Raw genomic sequence first — 23,319 nt, 5'->3', positions numbered from 1 at the left:
TCTTTTTAATGCACCCCAGGATACCACTGGCCTTCTTGGGCACAATGGCACACTGCTGACTCATGACCAAATGCATCAATCAACATATTTTATTTTGATCATTCATATATTTAAATTTTCTTTTTAGTTAACTATTAAAATTTATCACTGTAACTACTTACTTATTTGTGACTACTACAGTAAGTCACTGAAAGCAGATCTGTCCTTTAAATCTTGTTCAGTGGGCTGTTTCTACCATTACAGATGTAGAAATGACACACATAGTTATAATTGTCCTTCCTTTTTATGGAGACAGGCTGTTGTTAACATTTGTTTCCCTTACTGGAGACAGTTTGCTTTGATGAATTAATATTTATCAGTGAATCAGTTTTCTCAGATTTACCATTAACTTTGCTATATTTGTTTGTGGAGGGCTCTTCTCACTTGAGTAATTTCTTCCTTTTGGTCTAACTTGACATTAATACTGAACATAGCATTATACTTTAGCCTCTGCCTATTTATTTTGCTTCATGGTCTATTCTGGTGGAACTTACAAAAAATATTTTGAAAAAAAAAAAACAAGCGGATGATGCCCATCAGATCACCTTTACTTTTTATTATACTTTTTTTTTTTTTTTTTTTTTTTTAATAGATAATGAAGCACTAGCTCTTATTACAGAAGCTATGCAGGCTTTGACCCTTGGGTTTTTTTTTTTTGTCCACATGCCAAACTGTGCTATCCTTTTAATGAGACTCTCACTGTTTCTTCAAAGTACTGAGATGAGGTTGACTGGTTTGTAATTCCTCTTATCATTTTTGACTGCTTTTATTAAACTGTAGATGCTAACAGTCTCTTCACAGTCTTGAAAAGCGAATGCTGTTTTAAGGCTTTATTAAATGTCCCTATCAGAATCTCTGCTCTTCACACTTTATTTCAGCATATTGTAAGTCTAGGTCTCTTTGAGTCTCATACAAAGTTACTGAAGCCAAGATAAAAAAAAACCTTTAACCTTTCCCGATCTACATTCCTCAGCTTTACCCTCTCCTGCATTCATATCTAAACTTTGGTGTCTGTTTTTATTTGCCTAAAGGGTATCTGTAGGTTGCATGTGGGTGGGACCTAACAACATGGTTTTCTTGGTGATGGTTCTTCTTGATAGTGGGGCCTGTCAGGGAAGAGGGCAATGGCGTGGATGGGAACACTGACTAAAATGTCCACTGCAACTCCTTTGCCACTATAGCACCACTATTCCTCACCTACTTGGAAAGAAGAACAATTGCCCCAGAAGGATGCTGCAGCTGACAATTTTGTCTCAAAGCAACTTTATGAATGGAGAGAAAGGAAAGAAATTCTCGCTTTGAAGAAGGTGATAAGTCATCGCTCAATACTTCCAACAGAAAATTCTCATCTTTATTTCTTTCTTGAACTTGTTTGCAGATTCACAGATTCACAGACCTGGTTTCATTGCTCAGAGACCCATTTTTTTTGCATGGATAAACGTTTGTGGTGGATAACAAGCTCAGCTATGATAACAGACTGTGATCTTTTAAGAAGAAAAAATCACATCCTTGCTTATTCTTTCGTTGCAGCTATAGCTATGCTACCACCTCTTCAAAGCATCTTCACATCTGTAGATTTCATAGAGTAGCGAATGCAGTCTGGGAGAAATTTCTTTGAGATATTTCTTCAATTCACACTTTGATGAAGATGGTGCTCCACATTTCTGCTGTCTCATTCATTTGGAAGGCAAATACCAGCACTTCTGCTGGCTCTGACATCTGGCTTGTAGTAAAAAGTGGATCTAAGTGAGCTGTAGTCAGCCTGGAAGCAGAGATTGAAAGGTTAGATTCCACGAAGATCATTAGCAGCTGCCATATGACATGGGTATTGGCTGTGGATCACCAGAGTTTTACTGTGTACGGAGTGGTTCTTTCTTTCAAATTACTCCTTCTGCTCTTTGACAGGAAGCAGCAATCTGTGCTGGGAAATGACTTTGACCCTTAAAGCCAAGATGTTTACTGCTCAGTGGAGAGTCTGTAGAATGGGAGTGAAGTCAGTGGCCTTTTAAGGGCTGTTGTGCTGAAAGATGATTTGAGTCTGCTGAAAGGCTGTTCAACTGACTTTGATACTTGGGGATTTGCTTCCAGAGTATATAAAAGCTACCAAGGGGAACTTCACCCAAATGTTGCATCCCTCAGAAGAGCCATTAGGTGTGATCATGGCAGTATTTTTATAGATCCTTTCAAATGGAAAGGATTTGGATTTTTTATTCAAGGACATGGAGATTCCTCTACATTGAGAAAGGAGAGTGATTTTTTTTTTTGAGAGAGAGAGATTTTATTCATGAAGGGGATAAGGCAGGCAACCTGTTGATTACCATTCTTAGTGTAAGTTTTGAGTGTTTTCAGTACTCTCTATAGTTCTTAAAAAATTTGGTCAAAGTCATAGTTTGTCTCTATGGAATTCATCTCTTACACTTTTTTAGAGAAAAAAGGAATGACTGAGGTAGATTTTTCACAATAATTCCTCTAATGCAGCCCTCCTTGTAGAAAGCAATGCTTTACAGGTGAACTCAGTTAAGATCAGGTTTCTGTTTTTGGTTCTGGAGATGCTGCTAGCAGGGCTTAATTACAGAACCATGGACTCATAGAATGGCTCAGATTGGAAGGGACCTCAAAGGTCATCTAGATCCAAAGCTCCTGCCATGGGCAGAGTGGCCAATCACTAAATCAGGCACTAGATTAGGTTGCCCAGAGCCCCATCCAACCTAGCCTTGAACACCTCCAGCGATGGGGCATCCACAGCCTAATGATCTAAAACTAAGAGGGTGATGGAGAGGCTTGTTGGTGTGGGAAGTATCTCTGGGCAGGATGTGGAGGCAGAGACAGGTGAAGATGCAGCAGAGCCCAGAGCCCTTGTATTGCTGTCACTGTGCTGAACTAGCTGTACTGACCAGTCCTTGGTAGTTTTTGCTCCAGAAGATCTCAAACTGGGATTCTCAACTGCCATTGTCACAGTTCGCAGTGATTGGTTCTCTTGGGTGTCCTCTGAAAAGGAGAAGGAAGGGCTACGTGTATATAGATGGTTGAACTAGGTGATCTTAGAGGTCTTTTCCAACCTTGGTGATTCTACGATTCTATGACTCTTCCATCTAGCCATGCAGTTATTTCATCTTGGAAGAATCTTGCATGCTGGCCCCACGACTTGGTTCTTTGTTACCTTATAGTTCTTTGGTCTTCATAGTGGAGATATTCCTAACACTGAGGGGCAGGATTTCTTCTCAATTATTTCTATTTCTGCTTTCATCTCTCTGTCCCCAACACTGAATTTTTTCCTACCTTACAATGTGTAGACATCGGAGAACTACTTCATATTTACAAGATGCTTTGAAACCTGCAAATGGGAAATACCATTGGATAATGAAGTATTCTACCATACAAATTGTGGCCTTCTGGAACTTCATACTATTTATTGCCACACAATGGTGGGTTTTTGCATTTTTTCATACCCAAAAGGCTCCTTCTTTAAATGAAAAATATCACTGGAGTCAACTACTGCATTGCATTTTGCAGTATGATGATACACAATGGTTGCCTTCTCAATACAAAATGTTTCATCTGTCCTATGGTGACTATACAATCACAGTGTGAATCTCATGCACTTAGGAAGCTCATATATCCTCAAATAAAAATTTGTAATGTGCTGGAAATATCTTCCAATTTTCTTACCTTTACCAGCATTAAATTCATGCTTTGTTGTTGTTTTTCTTTTTCTTTTTTTTCTTTTTTTTTTTTTTTTTTCTGTGCTGGTAGTATCTCATGTAACTCAACCAAAGACTCAAGTGGAGAACACTGAAGCTCATGAACAGGAAGCTTAAAAGAAGTAATCTAAGACAGAAATAAAAGACATTTGCTGAAGCCACTCTATCCCAAATAATCAAGGCTTTAGAGTTGTTCACAAAGCTGAAGAAAAGAGTTGGCCACTGCAAACAGAGCCCCTTTTTGCCACCACTTTTTAATAATTGCTATTGAGTACTCAAGGGTTACATGGATCTTTTGTTTGTTCATCCTAGTCAGCATGGTTTAAACTTTACTCATTCTGTTGTGAGTGATTGTAGTGGCTGCTGCTCGTGTGTAGCATACTTTTGCATGCACTAGCAGTGACTGAATGTTAGCTTATCTTTCTCAGTGTCTAATGTGTCTTTTGTGTCAGAAGGAAAGCAGGCAGGGAAAAAAAAGGAAGCAGTTGTTATGAAGAGAAAGAAACAAAGAACAGCAAGTGGAATTTGCTGACCAAGCACTAATGGTCAAATTTCTAGACTAAAGAGAGTTTTTTCCTAAAAATTTAATAAATGATAGATTCTTTCTCTCTCTCTCTCTCCCCCCCCTTTTTTATTTCCTTTTTTTTTTTTTTTTTTTTTTTTTTCCTATTTATCTTTTACAATTCAAGTGCTAACATAATTGGCTCAAGTTTTCAAGGCTTTTTCAGGCCAAATTCTTCTGTACTGTTACTTGAGATCTGGTGCCGGGATTTGACAGAAGGTATCAATCATTGTGAAATTCCCAATCAGACCACACGAGGTGGTGACAATGAATTTCCTTTGCAAACATTTTAATCCTTCTTTTACAGTTCATAATAAGCCAAGATAGCTGTCTTTAGAAAGAATCTGATTCTCCAGTGTTATTCTCTGACACCATAACACTGGAGAATCAGTGGATCTGTGTGGAAGTCATCAGATTGATGCTAAACACCAATACTTGATACCTACTGACATTTTGCCTCTTTGTTCCTTGTCATGCTCACAAGACTTGAGAGCCAAAGGACTCTTTGGGCAGTTTTCAAAGGTTAGGTGTATTTGGTGGAGGTGTCAAAGCCAGTTAGCGTGAATACTTAGGAGTGATAGTGCTTGGAAAGTGTGTACAAAAATGAAGTTGCTTACTGCAAACAGGTTGTCCCTGGCAGAATGCTGGCTACCCTGGTATTGTGTTTTGAGGGCGCTTCTGATTAAGTGTCTGAAGTGTTTGCTCAATAGTTGAGTTTTATTTCTGACTCCATAAATTCATAGGTTGCCCTGTCATAAAAATAGAAAGAAGCTATGTTTCCCAATACCAGTGTGTCAGCCATAAAGACTCTTTGCACAGAGGAATGGAAAGCCTGAAGAAAAATGTTCTGTTGCCTATACGTGAATACATTCTGCTTGTCCACACAAAGTTTTCAGTGAGAATTTCTTCTTTAAACCTCTCCAGTTTGTCTGTTTTCTGTTTGTATCTGTCTTGGGTCTGTCGGGAAAGAGTGACTTCCAAATGAATATTCAGATCATCTATAGCAAATGATAGTTACTGATTTTGTAGTCAAGAACATGTTGAACAGGTAGCCCATCTAAAATGTAGGAAGCAAGTGCTGGATAATGCAGGCTTCCCATCAAAATGAATAACCTGTTCTAAATTCTGACTGAATTTATATTAAGATATTTCTGTAGACCCACTGTAATATTCCTTTCAAGCATGATGCATACTGTCAAGTCAATCAAGAACAGCATCTACATAGCAAAGGCCTACAATTGCTGTCTTTTTTTTTTCAAACGGGAAATCTGAGTTACAGAGGAAAAATGTCATTAAATACCCGCAGAGCCACACGCTTGCCTTCCAACCAGACTGCACATCTCTTGAAACAACCTCATTTGATACGGTATATGACTGATGTGAGGGACTACTGCTTAGCCTGCTACCTAGCATGGGTTTCTTTCTGCATTATACTCACCAATTGTCTCAGGTCATTTCTTATACTGAGGGACATATGCTTGTTCTTGTTGACTTTTTAGAATATAGTACAAGGGGTCTTGATGCCCAAATGGTGTCCATAAGGCCAATTTTAAATAAGGGCAGTAATGATAAGAGCAAAATCAAGAAAACATAATGAATGAATTTTTAAAAGATGAGCATGGTATTCAGCTTCAATTTTTCTATTCATCTTTACAAACCTTAACCTATGTAATTTCCTCAAAGTCGTACAGAGCGTATGCTCTCAGAAATAATATCCTGGTGACCTAACCCTGGGTAACAACCCATCCTCCTTCTCTAAATAGCTAATTGGGGAAAAAAAAAAAAAAAAAAAAAGATGTATAGCTCAAAGATATGACTCTAGACTCCTTTCTTTGTAGATCTAGAGTAATGCAGCTGAAATCACCAGTTGTCTGAGATCAGTCTTTCTCTACAGACAAATTATCTTGCCAGACCATTTCAAACAAATGTAATAGAGAGTGATCATTTTAACACTTTCACAAGCCACCTTGCAGCCAAAAAGCTGAGAAAATGGTCAATCATTTACATTGTTCTACTTGCTTCTCTGTTACTGTATTTTGCTTTTTTATTCATGGAGTATGATGAATTTCCAAGTCTCAGGTCTGGATGAGGTGGCTTTCATAAAGGAAAGAGATAGATGCTCTCGAGTGAGACGGGGGAAGAAGGGAGGGGGAAGTGAGAGGATCTTGCTGCATTAAACACCACTTTCTGTGGAAACAATTAGTGCTGTAAGTGTATTCCTGAAGACGAGTGGCTTTACAATGAGATTACTTACAAGCACCATCTCTGCTAAAATGCCCATAAAGAGTTCCGCAGTTCTGAGAAGTCATCTTCATAGACATTGCTTATTGGAAGTCACAGATGATATTTCATGCTGTACTCTTTCAAAAGTAGCTAATGTTTGGGTCATACTTAGACATCCAAATTGCCAAAATCTCTGGGGCTTTGCTGTAAGGAAACCTGATGGAGTGTAGACACCACAGATCGCTGGCAGCCCTCAAGACAGTGCCTTAAGGGGGTGTTGGCAATAATGTGAGGGTAGTCTGAGGTTTGTAAACCAGCATAGGTTCAGATTCAGGTTCCACTTTCTCTGAACCGCCAAAGTTTTCAGGGTTGTGGGTTAGGTGAAAGACTGTTTCCCTTCCTTGCCTGTAATGTGTAACTTGGGATATCTGGACTCTGTAAAACCTCAGGAGCTGGTGTTTTGAGCCTGTAACACAAAACAAATCCTTATGTGGCTTGAACTAGAGGTTTTATTATATATATATATTTTTTTCATTTTACCTCATATAGCTCACACCTTAGGAATAAAAACTTCTTCTAATAGATGTAAATTCACAAGAATCTTTACTTTGTGTAAATTATCTGTGATTATCTACTGCAGGAACCATCTTTTGAGGTAGTTGACTCTTCTGGAGACTAAATGTTGGCTGAGATGGAAGATTAGATCTCACATATCAATTCTTACGCTTTTGTGTTTGAGCTATCACTAGCTGAGAAGGATAATAATTAAGACTGAAGGATTCTTGCAGCAAGGAAAATTCAGGAGAAGCATTAGGAAAATCTTCCACTTGGGATGTTAAATAACTTGAGTAGATTTCTTTGGCGAGGCGCAGAGTCTTCATCACTGAAAATCTTTAAGAACAAGTAGAATAAACATCTGCCTACAGTGCTCATGCTACTGGTCCAACTTTTTAATTCATACAATTTGTAAATGAAATTTAACACTTGTTTTATTGCTACCATCATGTCTCTTCTTTTTGTGAGGTTGCCATCTCCACTGAGACTTCCCCAGTTACTATTGGTTTGGTTGAAAGCTCTTCCCAAAACAAACATTATTCTTTAGGGCAATGCAGCAGAAACTTTTAGAAAAGTTTCCTTCACTTTTAGAAAAGTTTCCTTCACAGGAGCACTTGGGTGTTTATTGTCATCTTGATCAAAAATCTCACAGCTCATTCTGGTACTTCATGTTCTGTATTTCATGGTTAATATCTTCCAGTCAGTTGCATATTTATTGCCTTGATCTGTCAAAAAATTACTGTGTTATCTTTTAGCAAATGTTGGAGGGACTGTCTTCTGATCTCACATTATTTACACCTGTGTGATATATAGGCAAATTAGGCAATCTGCTAGAATCACAGTCTGCTGGGGTCTGTGAATTAGTCATGGCCTTGCTGCACTATTCTTTCTAAGCCAGAGACCTAGACACGGAGGGCCAAAGCATCTTCTATCAGTAATATTCGTGGCCTTGTTTTTTGTGCTCCCCAAGTGGCAGCAGAAGCAAAGATCTCATCTCTCCAGTGTCTTCACTCCCTTCATTCTTCATTTTCAGTATCAGTTCTTAACTTGACCTATTCTCTTCTCAGAATGGACCACACCTCTCTTAAATCCTGAGATGCTGAAAGGACAAGCACCAGATCATTTTGGGTAGTTTGGCTCCTGAGTTCCACAGATCAGAGGGAGTCGAGCATGGAGTACATTACAGGACAAATCCTGACCCTGGATCCTTGTAGTCTCAGTTTAGCCCATGCAGACAAGCAGTTCAGTCAAGAGCTCAGATTAAGTTCAAATCAGGCCAATCAGAACTACACTTTGCAATTAGCCTGATAGAATTTTGATGCACATTTTGACCCAAACATTAGCCTAAAAATAATTTCTAAATTGACCAGAGCATCTAACGTAGAATCATTACAGATATTTCAGGGATTGATTTTGCATGAATAATTCAAATGGAGCATAGAGACAAGAGTATCTTTAAAATATGTGGTATTTTTGCGATACTGTTCAAAACAGGCAGTCTTATTTACAGTCTTTGGTGGAGTTTTTATCAGGACTTAGTGTGTGTCCTCATGAAAGGAAGGATTAGGATCAAGTTTTACTTGTTATTACAGTTTGACCTTTTAGAGCTATAAAACCTAATTTACTAACATTTAAGAAATTATATCCTCCTATACTATTCAATTCTCAAAGAATAAGATGACCAAAACACAAAGCTAAAGAAGCATCAGGTACAGTAGCTTAATAAACAATGTCTGACTTCGTGAAGTAAATTGTGAATACAATACACAATAGCACAGAAAATATGCAAGAGTAGGGTGCCTGAAATTAAACAGCTCTCTTTCTATGTTCACACAAAAATACATTTGAGCTGCAGGATTATATGTTTTCCCAGAACTATAGGTTTCAGTGTCCGTAACATTATTGCCTTTGGTGTTGTCACTGATGGCAGCAAAGATACTGTTGTACCTGGCACTCTGGAAATCATTACTGTAGAGGAATTGGTACAATACCACCGTGCAGAATCTGAGGCTAAAGAGAAAAGCTCTGTAAATATCACCCCAGAGTGATTTCCTGTGACAGTTCTTTCAAGTACATGTTGTTTGCATCAAGAGCAATGGGAAAGATTACAGCCTGCAAGTTCAGAAATGATGAAGTTCGATGAGTGTGGGATGGCACGTGTAGGAAAGAGATATAGACTGGTGCCCTGGAGATACTTTTACCTTACACTTCACCGTGAGTGGAAGCACATACAAGAGTTTCATGCCAGGCCCTTGTTTAACGATGATACTTATGTTAAGTGTGTGTGTGATTAGCTCCATAACCACAGCATTTCAATGTTTCATGTAAGAAGAATGAACCGTAATGGGATAAAGGCAAGAAGCAGCCTCTCCAGTTCAGAAGTACTATATGCCATATTGAACTGTGTCATATCACCACCCACTGTCGTGGGAAGAGGGCACAGATATGCACCTACTGGCAGCACATCTCTCCAGGACCGTGTGTGCTGAAGGCAAAGGTTAAACAGGTACACTAGCTGCACCTGGTGTGTGGGGTTGAGGAACTGGAAGAAACAATGGTGCTTTCAAAGTGGAAATGTGATGGAGCAGATGATAGGGCTACTCTATTTTTCCACAGTAAGGCAAGATTGAATTTCACAGTCATGTTGAATACTACATGTAACACTTCAACAAGAAGTAAGTCCTCATCAGAGGACCTGACTAACTGCTATGTTCCAGGTACAGCAGAGCACCTCAACACAATGGGAGAAGATAGAAATGGGGCTACTTTTCAGTGGCACCTTAGAGGAAGAAGATAATTACAAACACCATGCCTTGTCACATATGCTAGCCATTCAGGCCAATACCTGAAAGACTGAAACGTAGTGTCTTGACATCTTCAGGTGCCCCCTGAAGAATGAACTCATTGTTCTCAGTAATTCACAAGTTTCCAGCTTAGATCTTGGAAAGGAAAAGACATTAATCATAACATCAGGCTTTCATTTTGAAGTCACGTCTGGCTTTTTCAAAAGCCAAGGCCTTTATTTTGTCTTTTAGAGTATTCTGCTCTTTAGAGCATAATAGCTAAAATTCCTGAGAATGGCATTTGCTGAGATTTTTCTGAAATCTTTTAATGCTTTCCAATACCCAGAGTCCAATTAACATTATGCCTAATGGATATTGGATATCTGTAGTATTTTCCCCCTCCCTCACCTACACTATAGATGCAGTACTTCCACAGAACCTCCTCTGGGATGCTCGCTTGAATGGCGTTTTTAATTGCACTGCCTGGTACTGGGAGAGCTGCAGCATGTCATTAAACAGATGAGTTGTGCTGCCTATGCCCATGTGAAGAGTATAACAACAATCAAACTGACTTTTAGCTGCAGGTTTTTTGATACTTTTGATTCTTCTTTAAGCAAAATCCACAGCTCTTCCCTGACACTCCCTGTTCCTCCTACAGTAACTAATGGTTTTCCATGAAGTAGCGATACAGACATGAAAGATCAGAAAAACTACACCCACCACATGCACACCTTGTCTAAAAAGAATCTTAACTCAAACAAAGGCATCAGGAGAGTATGCCACATATATCCTTCTTTACCAAGGGCACATTTTATTCTGTTCTCTTCTACTAAATTTGTTTTCAAAGACTCATAGATTTGCTGAGCACTGATTGGAAGAGATCTTTAGAGATCATCTAGACCAAACCCCTGTTCAGAGTGTGGTCAGTTACGACAGGTTGCTCAGGACCATCTCCAGTAGGGTTTTGGATTATTTTGAGAGTGGAGATGCTACAGCCATTCTGGACACTCTGACAGCAAAATTTGTGCTTGATTTTTTTTTTTTTTTAATGCAACTTCCTCTCTTATAGCTTGTGTCCACTTCTTCTCATTGGGATGTCTTTACTTTGCCCATCAGGAATTTATATATAAGATTTCCCTGACTCTTCAGCTTGAGACTGCAAGGTCCCACTTCTGTCAGATTTCCCTCATGTCAGATGCTCCAAATCCTTAACCATCTTAGTGGTCCTTTGCAGGATCCACTCCAGTAAGTCTATGCCATCCCAATAGGAATCTAAAAAGAAACTTGTCCCAGTTCCCCTGCTTACCCCTTTCGACCACATTGACATCTCTAATCTTGGCAGTCAAATTCTTTCTTCACTCCTTTTTAGTTCCTTCTCCCTTGGAGACCCTTATTTCCCTTTTTCCCTTCTTCTCTCCCTCACCTTGTTAGCACAATGGCTATTTTCATTTAACCCGTCTCCTCCGACTAAAGACTTTCTAACCCTGATGTATTAAACTGATGTCTTCCAATCTCAGATTCCATTCAACCACATACTTGTTATTAGAGCATTTTTTTCTGTGTGTGAATTTTTCCATAAAGCCCAGTTTTCTCTATAGCGAAAATACAAATACCATATATTCCATATCTAAGCACAGATGAGGTCAATCTAAACCAACTTTTCTCTCCCAGTTCTGTCTCTGAGAGCAGATCAGTCAGCACTAGCTCTGCTCCCACACTACTCTACTGTTTTGCACCAGCAAAGCTTGTGGTAGCTACAGACTTCCTACCATTAGACACTTTTCTTTGATGAGGAAATATTTTAGTGAAGATTCAGAGTCACTGTTTCTCCTTTCTTCCTTCTTTCTGACAGGAAATAAACTATAAATAAGTATTGTACACTCTTGGAATAGTCCCACTATGTTATAATCCAACATCTCTGCCTAAGGAAGGTGGAATATCTACCCAAAGCCTGTGTTCTTCCCAGCATACCCACTCAGTGCAGCAGAAATGTGCTAATACACCTGCACAGTAGAGCCCAGATGCCTTGCTCTCTTTGTGGGAAAGACACATAAAAATCTGGAGTATCATAAGGATCAGTCCTAAAGTCAATAGTGCTAATGCAAAATTATTAAATGGAGATGGGGAGAAATTGAAGAGGATAGAAAATACCACTTCATATAGCAGAGCCTGTCACATCTGGCAGATGGATGGGATTTTATAACACTGGCTGAAGCTGAAATAGCAATTAACAATGAATATGGAGAGACTAGTATTTATCTACAGCACATCATTGGAGACTATATTAATATGGCTGAGACTTTTGAACAAATGCAATGTTCTTGAGAAATCCATTTGATTTTTTTTTTTTTAAAAGGACATTTATCTATTTGAAATAACATAATACAATGGAATACTACATGGAGGAAATGAATGATCAAAATTCTGGCATTCTTTTTCCATGAGACTTCTCTATTCCAGGTAGATACCTAAATTTATGCTACTCTGTCATCTATGATGAAAATTTGAATAGGATGGAATAGAAAGGAGTCTGAAACACAGGTAACTTCAAATGTTTTCTAACTAAAGCAGTACACTTCATCAAAGCACAGTGTCACGAAACAGGTTTATACACATCTTTTCTAGGTAATATGCTCAAAGTTCACGCAGTCTTAAGAAGAAAACATGCCTGGAAATATTTATAATCTCATCTGATATCTTTCTGGCTTCATGTCCTCCCATATTAAGTTTAATTAAAAAAACAACACTCCTTCTGTGTGGCTCCCTCCACTAGTTTGTCCAGACTATTCAGCAAATTGTCTGGTCCTGAGATTAAAATACGGTTCTGAGCCTGTTGATATAGGTGGGATAAAAATGCAGTTTGCTGACATCCAGATCCAGTGCCCTGCCTGTTAGAAGAGGGAATGCATTACAAAAATCTCTCATTTCCTTCCTGGTTAGAGAATTCCGTTTTCCATCCGAAACCCAGCATTTAAGTGCTTTTGGAATATTGGAAGGTTTGGACTTTTTTCTTTCCTAAAAGATGCAACATGACATACTGAGAGGTCAAGTTCATGACAAATGGACATGATGTCAAGTAACAGACTATTGCCACGAAAAAAGAAGAGAGACTGTTCTACTTTAACATTAGCAAAAACAGATAAAGGGTGATTTTGTATTCATTTCATCACTTGAATCTTTCATAATAATTTGTAATTCTATTTTTTGTTGTTGTTGTTGTTGTTGTTTGTTTTGGTTTATCTTCTGGTCTTTTTATGTGCGCTTCCAATGTAATTAGAACACAACACATTACAAAGTGCAGTAAAACAGTGATAAAAAGGATAGATTTGTAAAAACCCTGACTTAGGTGCCTATTCCCACCTGTCAGTGAAGAAACCAATTGGATGCAGCTGAAAATTGTATTGGCATCAAGAGAAAAAAAAGCCACTGTGTCTTTCAGTGAGCCTCGTGATTCTCAGGCGTGCAGATAGGTACAAGGGAGCAAGCTCAAAACTCTTGGAGTTCATTCTACCAGCACAGGAAGGATGTTTATTGCTAGCAATAGGGATTAGAGATTGCTCACACGAGTATTATGCCAAGACAGACACACTGCAGGATTTGTCTGCACTGTTCTCCGCTGATCCAACTGCTAGTGATTTTAGTGGTTGCTATAAAAATCACATTAAAACCGTCTCACTTTTGCATGTCTGATTTGGTTTGTTTTTTTCCACTAGGTTGTATAGAGCTTCCAACATTTTCCTTTCCTTTCATATCTCATTAGTCTTGATTAATTCTAAGTGCTCACTCTAACACACTGGGTCAGTGATCTAATGCTGGAAGCTTGATTTCCAGAAACTGACCTACCAATTTTACCAATTTAATAATGACTGTGGTCTGTTAAATTTAGGAAAATATTATCCGCCAAATTGATACAAAACCAAAGTGTTTTCTCTGAGTAAAGTCTTTGTCCAGCTGTACTATTCACTGCAGACCAAACTTACCCTGACCTCTCAGTACAACTTTTTTTGTGTGTGCAGATTTCAGAATTTATTTTGAGTTCATACTGGAATGAAAATAAATTCTGGAACATATTTATAAAAATAGAATGTGTCAAAATACCCTTCTGGGCCAAGGCTTTAGATTTTCAGCTGTACACACCTACTTATTAGTCAATGTATCTGCAGAATGGAAGCCTCTGTGTTTGAATTAGAATAATTTTTCGTCACAGGTTCCTCTGAAAGAAACAAGGCCAGGTCTCAAAAGGTCTCAAGTGCCTTTACCACATTACAATGGCAAATCTATAGGCTAAAATAGATAACTATTCTTTCTGTATCTTTTCCACCTTTCCAGTGAAAATGCCATTGGAAATAGCAGTACCTCTCTCTGGAAGTTTCTGTATCCCTTAAAATTTCCTGTTCATCTCTGGCTAACCTTTTGAAAAATTTGAGCTGCTTCTGCTTTCCATTGCTTTCTTTGGAGTACTTCTATGTGTGATGCAGAGAAAAACTTGTCATAGTTGGTGGATGAGGAAAGAGTAAGGGTCTCTGTCATTCTCACCACCAAAGCGAAGGCACTACGCTGTCCCTTGGACCTTGGTAAGAGAACAGTATCATATTTGACTAATTCCTAATGAAAAAAAAAAGTTAAGTTCTGTGCCAAAGGCTACATGAACCATTTGATTTTAGCTTCAGATCTTTTTTTTTTTTTTTTTTTTTTTTGACCATTTTCTTAGAATTTGACTCTAAACCTGCCTAACTTCAGAAGGATTGTATTGGTAGGCCTCTGCCTGGGTTTAACTCAACTGGTTTAAAATCACACCTTGAGTTAAATGGGTGCAGCTGTCTTGTGTTGACAAGCCCTCAGAGGCACTTTGTCAGACATACTGCCACTAATCCACCTACCGAGGTAATCTATCTTGCCCCAAGGGGAACAACAGATTCCTCTCTGTTAATATTCAGATCTGTCAGAGTGGAGATACCATAACATTGCCCTCACTTAAATAATTATCTAGTCTCCAGGTACATTCTGTAGTCTAAGTGATTGCAAAGTAGTTTTTTGGCTCATTATATTCTAAACTGGGCCTTGAAGAAGGCAAACATCCATTTGGTTGTGTTTAACGCATCCATACAGTTACTGACCTCAGAGTAGAAGTTTTCCTGTGTGGGTCTAGGTGACTGCTAATATCCTTTACAAAAGGTTTCTGGCCTTTGGACAAGACTCATTTTGCACATATATACCAGACTACAAAGACCACAGCTGTCCTAGAGAGTGACCCCAGGAGCCCAGGGGAACACCAGCCAGACTTGGTGATGGGGCTCCCAGAAAAGCTCTCACTCAGCCCCACACCACTGTGCAAGTCGATTCCAGCACATACACTTTGTCTTCAAAGTGCTTAACATTTCAGAAGCGAGCTTGTAGCAATTAGTGCTTGTTGTGTGATGGAGACTGCTGTGTTGACTGAGCCAATTAAGAGATCAATTAGTGCAGTGCAGAGTGCTTAGAGAGGTAGTCTTGGGTGACATCGGTCAGGTATTCAGTCCATACTCTGTACTGAACTGTGATCACTAAATGCATTTAATGACTTTGTATTTGAAGGAGTACCAAAACACTTATACCTACTGTCTGATTTTGAAAGTAAATCAGTTTTGTGCTATTGTAGCCCATAAAATATTGTCTTACACAGGTGTAGTACTAAGTAAGAATTTCCATGAATTGGAATCACTACAAGCCAATGCCAAAGCCAGTCTTTCTTCTTCCCGTTGTGTCTGAAATTTTGTAAAAAATCAAAGATCATATGATCTAAAGGTTCACCCTGTGAAGTCTGACGTAGGCTAAAGCATATCACTATTTTCTTTACAACAGAGTAAAATGAATCCATGACTTCATAATTTCAAGTTGCAGTAGAGTTTATGGTCTTAATTAGATAATTCTCCTTATTCAGAACCAATTAGAAGTTTACAAATGAACATACCAACTGGATGCAGGTCCATCAGCCCTGTTTGGTTTCCCATCCAGGCAGCTGGGGAACCTGGGCTCCTGAGCTCTGTGACTCCAGGGCTGACTCACCAAAGCAGGGCTTTCAGGCATGTCACATGGCACTGCTAGGAACTCAGTGTTTGTGGAAGTGGGGGCCAGCAGAGGTGAAACTAATAAGAAAGTCTCAGGAAATGATATATTTCAGAAACACCATGCATGTTTCCTTTTAGAAACAGTGTTTGGGGATTTCTGGGTCATGAGAAGGTCTTGAAGAATTGATGTAGGTCCTGACCAAACAAAACCACATAAATAAAGAAGAAAAAGAAGAAAAAGTATCATTAACCCTAAATCCTGCATTTTCGCTAGTTCTAGTCTTGTTCTGCTTTGAAATATATTTATATGGCTGCAGAAACTTGAAAAAACAAGAACCAAAGGGTCCATAGTCGAGGCAACTGGTCTTCATTTCACACAACACAATGCCAAACACAATCAAGTGGACAATTAAAATAAGGGATTTTGTTTTCTAAAAAATAACAAAAAACAAAACAAAAACAAACAAACAAACAAAAATACCCAACAACCCAGCAAAACAAACCAACCTAACGCGCGCACACAATAAATAAATAAATGAATAAATAGATCCCAGAAAATTTGTTCTCTCCGTGCACAGAAGTTTAAACTACAACACGGAAGATTCTATTTCACTCAGGTTTCAAAAACAGCTAGGAGATGCAGATTTGATCTTTTTACTTGGCCTGATTAGAAACAGTCAAAGAAAACCCCACAATTATTTTCACATATTAATCCTTCATAACGTCAGAAAGGCTTAAATGAAGATTTTAACGGATTAATGATTTCTCAACGTACTTTCTTGATGCTGCATTAACTGCACCAGACTTGCTGTATTCACAGAAAAGCACCCTCCTCTTGCTTTCCTGGAACTACTTTTCTGGGTACATCTTCTGGGAAAAGAGAACATGAAAGAGAACATGCAGCCATACTTTATCCCACAACCTTCTTTAGTGTACGTTTTTAAGCAGTTAAATAACACCAGAAATGTTAACAAGGAATCAAAGAGTCAAGGTTTAGACAACAGCATAACACACCCTGCATCTTACAAAAAAAAAAAAAAAAAAAGTGGAAAAACAATATACTTAAATATTAATAGTAATGAGTATAAGTGATTAATGAGGATGTAACAATAACCCAGGATTTTCTCTTTCTCCCTAAATATGAAAAACAAAATGAGATTTCTGGAGATTCTACATTTTGCCCAATGTTTAGACCCAAGGCTTTTATAGACCTCAGTGACAGATCTGTTCTAACTGAAGATAACTGAGGAAAAAATAGACTTTCTTAGTCTATTTCAGAGGTTTCAGAGACTTATGCATGATGCTATATATTCAATACTTTCTCCAGGCATAGATAGCAGTATTTATGGGATAGGAATACTGGTCTAATCCACGTGACTCAGGCTCTCAGTTTGTAACCACTACTTGTTCAGCACATCAGTTTGAAAAATTCTTTGTCTAGGAGCCACATAAACATATGTACACTGAATCTTTTCTCCATTGACACCCTTTCTAGGTACTAAAGAATATACTCATGTCGCTAAAATATGGACTACACGTTCAAGCTATCTCAAAGGCAAACTATAGGGAAGTTAGCCTTAAGCCACATGGACAGCAAGCAGCCTGACCCACCTGGCCAAAGGGCAGAGACTGGTCCCTGACTGTACTGTTTGGCAATATAGGCAGAGCTAGAGGGAGCTACAAGAAGAAGCCCTTCCGTCATGTGTTTCCATTCACCTCAAAGTAGCTGTTTACAGCAGGTTGGATGAGTCATGCTCCTTGTATCTTGGTTTCTACAAAATGGGGAACGGTATAAAATAGTACATAACCATGCTCACAAAGAATCGTAAGTGTCTGGATGAGACATGCATTACCTGAAGAGAAGGAAATCAGCAAAACCCAAAAGTTTAAGGCTGCAAAATAAACAAACAAACAAATAAATAAATAAGACCAACACACTAGGAACCACCAGGAAGTAATTTCTCAGCTAATATTTAAGAGGTAAATTTGCATAACTCCATTTTGTGAATCACCGGACTCCAGGAGTGAGTTTGGAGCAGTCAGCATGGTGGGGCAAGGCTATGAAGATCAGGCCAAGGTCAAGATAAGCAGACCGCAGGTCTATACCTTATGATGTGGGAACAAGGTCCCAGGAGATGGAATAGCATTTCTTTTGCAGTAATACCAAGACCTCTCCTCTGTAATAGACATTTCCATGCAGTGCTGTAGGGAATGTGTTCATTGTATATCACAGTCTCGTTCAGTAAAAAAAATTATGTCCACAGCCTTTCATACTACATGAATTTTAAGATCACAAACTCTGGCTTTGTAACACATGTTTGGCTTACCATGAAAGTGAACTGTAGAAAAAACAAAGCAACCATTCCATGACACACAGTCATTGGCTTTTTTTTTTCCCCTCAAGAATCAAGGAACAGCCAGGCGTGGTTTCAGAAGGCATTTCTTATTGAATCCGGCCAAAAGATGTTGTAATATTTACCCTGGTACACGATTGTTGGCCTAAAAACTATTGTGTAAGGAGTCAGAATGGGAATACAGATTCAAATATAACACCAAATAAATAAAGTTTCATTAATGCATGGTTTAGTGAGAAGAACATTGGCTGGGGACTCAAGCGGCCAATGTCTTTGTGGTCCTTTCAGGGGACATCAAAGCATACTCACGGTCCCAACCCATGTGCCGCCGGCGATGTTTCCACCCCAGCGCATGGGTGCTGGGATTGAGCCAGGCTGAGCTCCAGGCAGCATTCCCAGGGACGCCCGCTGCCTGGGTGGGCAGGAGCCCTGGTTGTCATTCGAGTTCCCCCCAGCCCAGGTAACAGGGGTATGGAATATGCGGTGAAAGGGCTGGTGGCCAGGCTCTCCTCAGGGCTGTGTGCCACGTGGCTGGAGAGACGGCGATGTGGCACTCCCAGGGGTGTCCTGTGTCCCCACAAGTTAGTTACTCAGCCAAGCAACCAGGTCCTGCTTGGGACAGTCCAGTCAGGAGGCATCTGCCAGGGCCTGTATCCCTCTACGCACATGTAACCATGAGCATAAACTCTTCAGGCCTGTGACCAATAGATGGCAGGCAAATCTTAGGCCTGTCATGCAAAGCAGTATACAATGTCCCACAGACTGCTTGCTGCAGGAGCTGGAAGGACTGTGCCTGGTGACCCCAGGGCTGTCCCAAGACACTGGTGGTCGCTGAGTTATTTCAGCCTGATCTCAGCAGTCAGCAAGTCCCTCTCTCAGGCTCTGGCTGGCTTAGATCAGCCTGTCTTACCTGCTTTTAATAGCATTTACTGTGAGGAACACCTGCACTTGACTTGCTATTCTTCTGTCATGCTTTCCAGCTTGCCCCTGTTATACATCTGTTGCAGTGTAATTGGGGTCTAAATGGAGAGACAGGGAGAGATGACATTGGTGTGATTCCCACCCTGTCTTTTGTACTGACTGTCTTGATAACAGCATTTTTTGGCCACCCAAACATTATAGTCAATTATTAAAAATATAGTCAATTATTAAAAACGTGGCAATTTTTCACAGCAGTGAAAGCAGACCCAGACCACCCCAAAACAAATAAACAAAAATACTGTGAAAACAATATTTTCATTTTAAAAACTTCCCACTCTCAAGTTTTAAGCAGAATTCAAATCTCTACATTTATTCAATAATTGTTGATTGTTCCTCAGTCCGTGTTTCAGAGAACATGGAATCACAGAACTTTTAAGGTTGGAAATGACCTCTCCCTACCATCAATATTGCCCACTAAACCATGTCTCTAAGCATCACATCTACACGTTTGTTGAACACATCCAGGGACAGTGGCTCTATCACTTCCCTCTTTCCACCTCCTCTGAGAAGAAATTTTTCCTAATATCCAACCTGAACTTCCACTGGCACAACTCAAGACCACTCGCTGTTGCCTGTGTATGCAGCATAGAGACAGGACTGAGCAAGTGCACTGACCACAACATTAGTGCACCTTTAGGCAGGAAGAAACAAAGATTGAAGTGGAAATCAGAGAAATAGCCACAGGTTTTTCCAGACAATTAAAGCACAAGGGAAAGTTTGTTTTCTAAGTAAAGCTTTCCCATACATTAAGAAATTTTAGCTTTTTTTATGTGCTTTCTTAAAGGGTAGTCTGCTGTTGTACTCAACAAGAAACTCAATTAAACGTTTTCCTGAGAATGTGGCATGTCAAGTCCTTATTTCAACTTCAGTCTGTTTCGGCTGATACTTGTTTGAATCCAGAGTGCCTTTTCCTGAGCATGCTATGGAGCGCACAGAGCACTCTGCATGCTTGTGTATTTCTGGGGATAATATGCAAATGTGTAATTACCAGCACCTCCCTCAGCCAGTGAAAGAGTACAGAAGCAGATGAACAGAGCAGTGTGACTGAAAGCCCCTTGGGTGCACAGTGTGGGGACTGGGACTCATGGGCAGGCAGCAAGAAGTACTTGAGGTGAAAAAGAGGAACTCACAAGTGGTTTGATATGGGAGTTTGGATGACTTCACTGATTTCTTATTGTTTTCAGTGAAGACACACACAATCTAGCAACTGTTGTTCAATGTGAGGACAAAAACTGCCTGGGCTTACATGGAATGTGAATTCAAAATATAAGTGCATGTATGTGAGTTCGAAATGTGTCTCATTCACATTCAGAGCTCAGTCTTGTATGTATCCAAAATCGGCAGGTCCAGCTTACAAAGAATGTGAACTTTCAGAAGGGCTTTTTTCTATATTTATACAGGCAATTTCTACACCTGTACATCTTTAAAAATTAGAGATCGCGTTGAACTGGAAATGAAATCAGTATTTGTTCCAAGCTAGAGCAAATCTGGGCCCAGGTTTTGCAAATCCCTACAAGCTATTTAAGAATATAATGGAAATGTTAGTCCCAACCTCTGAGCTGGTCAAAATCTGATGTAAATTCTTGCATTTTATGCCTTCTTCAACTACCAGTGTGGCTGAGGGATAATCTCCTGTTAGGTACAAACCTCTCCTCACCGCAGCTTGGGAAACTAACATCACTTAGTCTTATGTAATCCAAAACATGTTTCATCAGGCAGGTGAACACAGTGCTGAGAGTTCAGCAACAGTTTACCTTTTGAGGAGGAGGAACCATTCATTATGTCTTGCAGTCCCAGAGATAGGCCCTGCTGAAAGATGTCTCCAATTATGCCTAAGCATTACTCCGAGATGAGCCAAAAGGTTTGAAGGTACGGCTGAGGCTGTGACAAGCCAAACATTCGTCTTAGCCCCGAGAGGCAAAAACATCATCGGATCTTTGGAATGGAGCATGCAGCAGAACATGGGAAGTGTACGGTGCGCCATGCGTGCGGGTGTGCACAAGCACACATAAGTGCAGGCAGGTAAGGTCACGGTGACCGCCAGGAAGCGGTGCCAGACGCTTTTCAGTACTTTGGCTCTGTCCCGACTTCTTTCTCATTCACGGGCACGGAGCCGAGACAGAGCCAGGTTTTCAGCTGCAGCCAGACTTTATGCTTCATTACTTTGCCCACCTCTGCACAGGATATAGCATTTTTAACATTAGCAGTTAGCATTATAAGCTCTCATAAATTATCCTGGGCCTCTGCTGCTGAAAATATGTTCCAGTGCATGGCCCGTCGGTCCCTCTGCCTGTGAGGTGTGTGGGATGCCGGCTTCATGAACCATGGCTGTTTCCCCACTGCAGCCTCCACTTGGTCACCGTTCACAGCCTTTGAACTGGGTCCAGTGAATGTTTACCTCATGCTAATGTAGATTTCCCATGCGATGCACTGGGATAACGTGAAACCTGCTCAACGTGAGTGGCTCATTTTGTGCTCCAAATGGAAATCTGGAGGATGGGAGCAAGCGCTTCTCTGGCCAAAGAAAGAGCAAGCTCAGCTGAAGAAGAGCCATCGCTGGGCATGCCAAAGGGTAATAAACACGTTCTTTTTTAGAAGGAGAAAGGGAAGGGCAAGGAGCAGGTCTAGGGTGTGCAAGTAGTTTAAAGTCACTGCCGAGCTAACACCCACGCAGATGAGTGCTGGAGCACGCCAAAGGCTACCCTTCATTTTACAGCCAGTTAGTGTGCAAGCTGCTACACATCCCTGCAGGACCAGATTCTCTACTTCAGCCACAGCCACAAGGATGACACATGAAGTGCTGTACCTCAGAAGTATCCACAGGAGATTTTATGACTCAATGCACACATCTTTGAGTTAAAGTTGCTCTCTTCCTCTTATTCTTTCTCTTTAGGACCAGAAGCATCACCACCTTTCCCTTCAGTCATTGACGCTCAATCTCACACAGGTGCTGCCCTGCCCTAGGATTTTACCATGCACAGGAAGGCCAGTGAAGTCAAACACCAAGTCAATGAACACTGGAGAAAATGTCATTCTCTTCAGTTATGGTGGAGCCAGAGTGCTTTTGGCTACTTCTGAGCCTTAGCTAGATCTAGGGAAGTTTGCAGTAGAAAGAGGAAACTAAGTGTCTTTGAAAGACTGATTTTCCCCCTGAAGCTTACAAAAGGAGTGAAGGACATACTGAGCAATACTGTCTCAGGCTTTGAGGTGAAGGGTTGATCCTCAAGCCCATTCTGCTGAAGGGATTTCCTGCTCAATAATATGGAAGGACATATAAGGGCTGCAGAGATGGTGTGAAGATACATGACTGCTTGCTGAGAGCTTTCAAGTTAGTTGTGGGAAGGTTCATATAAAGCCTGCCATTTGGAGGAACAGGAAATGGGTTGATGGGCTGATGGTTGTACTAGATTATCTTAGTGGTCTTTTCCAACCTTAATGATTCTATGATTCACTGGTTCTCTGAAAAATATGAGCAGAGTGTGTGAATGAGAAGAAACTCTGGGTGGAGTTATCCCACAGTGGGATGCACAGAGTATACCTGGAAAAAAAAGCTCAGGGCTGCAAGAAAAGGTGCATGAGTAACCAGCTTAAAAGGGTGTGGAGGATAATCAGAATCTCTCCCATGTAGGCCCTGTCTGCCATTTACAAGTAAGAAAAGCTGTCAAGGAATCAATGGACTATTTCCTACCTGAGCTCCAGTGAGAATAGCTTGTCTCTTCACAGTGAGAAAAAGTAAAATAGCACCTTGAACTTCTACCTCTCACAGTGCTACTTCTCCCAGGGTGTTTTCTGTTTTGGTCCTCAAGACTATAACAGATCTTTGCACTCAAGACTTTAATTAAAAAAACTAGAGACAAACAGCCTCCACACCAGTTACAGACATTTGACATTCGCAGCAGACTTTGGTTTTCATCATATGACATGCTTTTGTAACCAGCTCAGTTAACGTTTTAATTTTAAAATGTAGTTAACACTTTGAGGAGTGCTGCTCCTTTTCAAATGCTGGAATGCATACATAACCTCAGGGGGTTGTGTTTTTATTTATTTTGACCAGCACTGCACAAAAAAAAAAAA

At 40.0% G+C, this 23,319-nt stretch overlaps 1 long non-coding RNA gene across 2 annotated transcripts; it reads right to left on the bottom strand.

Moving 5' to 3' along the window:
- Positions 1–684: 684 nt before the first annotated feature.
- Positions 685–23,059, bottom strand: LOC121109470. Of its 2 annotated transcripts, XR_005847863.2 has the most exons (6): positions 22,934–23,059; positions 19,175–19,283; positions 17,764–17,802; positions 16,686–16,780; positions 2,934–3,373; positions 685–1,801 (listed from the first exon to the last, which is right to left on the bottom strand). It is a non-coding gene; the product is annotated as an uncharacterized LOC121109470 (long non-coding RNA). The 2 variants fall into 2 exon arrangements; XR_005847858.2 differs by lacking the exon at positions 685–1,801 and having other exon boundaries at positions 2,306–3,373.
- Positions 23,060–23,319: the final 260 nt, after the last annotated feature.

The sequence above is a fragment of the Gallus gallus genome, chromosome 1 (genome assembly GCF_016699485.2).
Source record: "Gallus gallus isolate bGalGal1 chromosome 1, bGalGal1.mat.broiler.GRCg7b, whole genome shotgun sequence".
Classification (NCBI taxonomy): domain Eukaryota; kingdom Metazoa; phylum Chordata; class Aves; order Galliformes; family Phasianidae; genus Gallus; species Gallus gallus.
The sequence above is the reverse complement of the archived record's forward strand: the minus strand, read 5'-3'. Positions and strand labels throughout refer to the sequence as shown.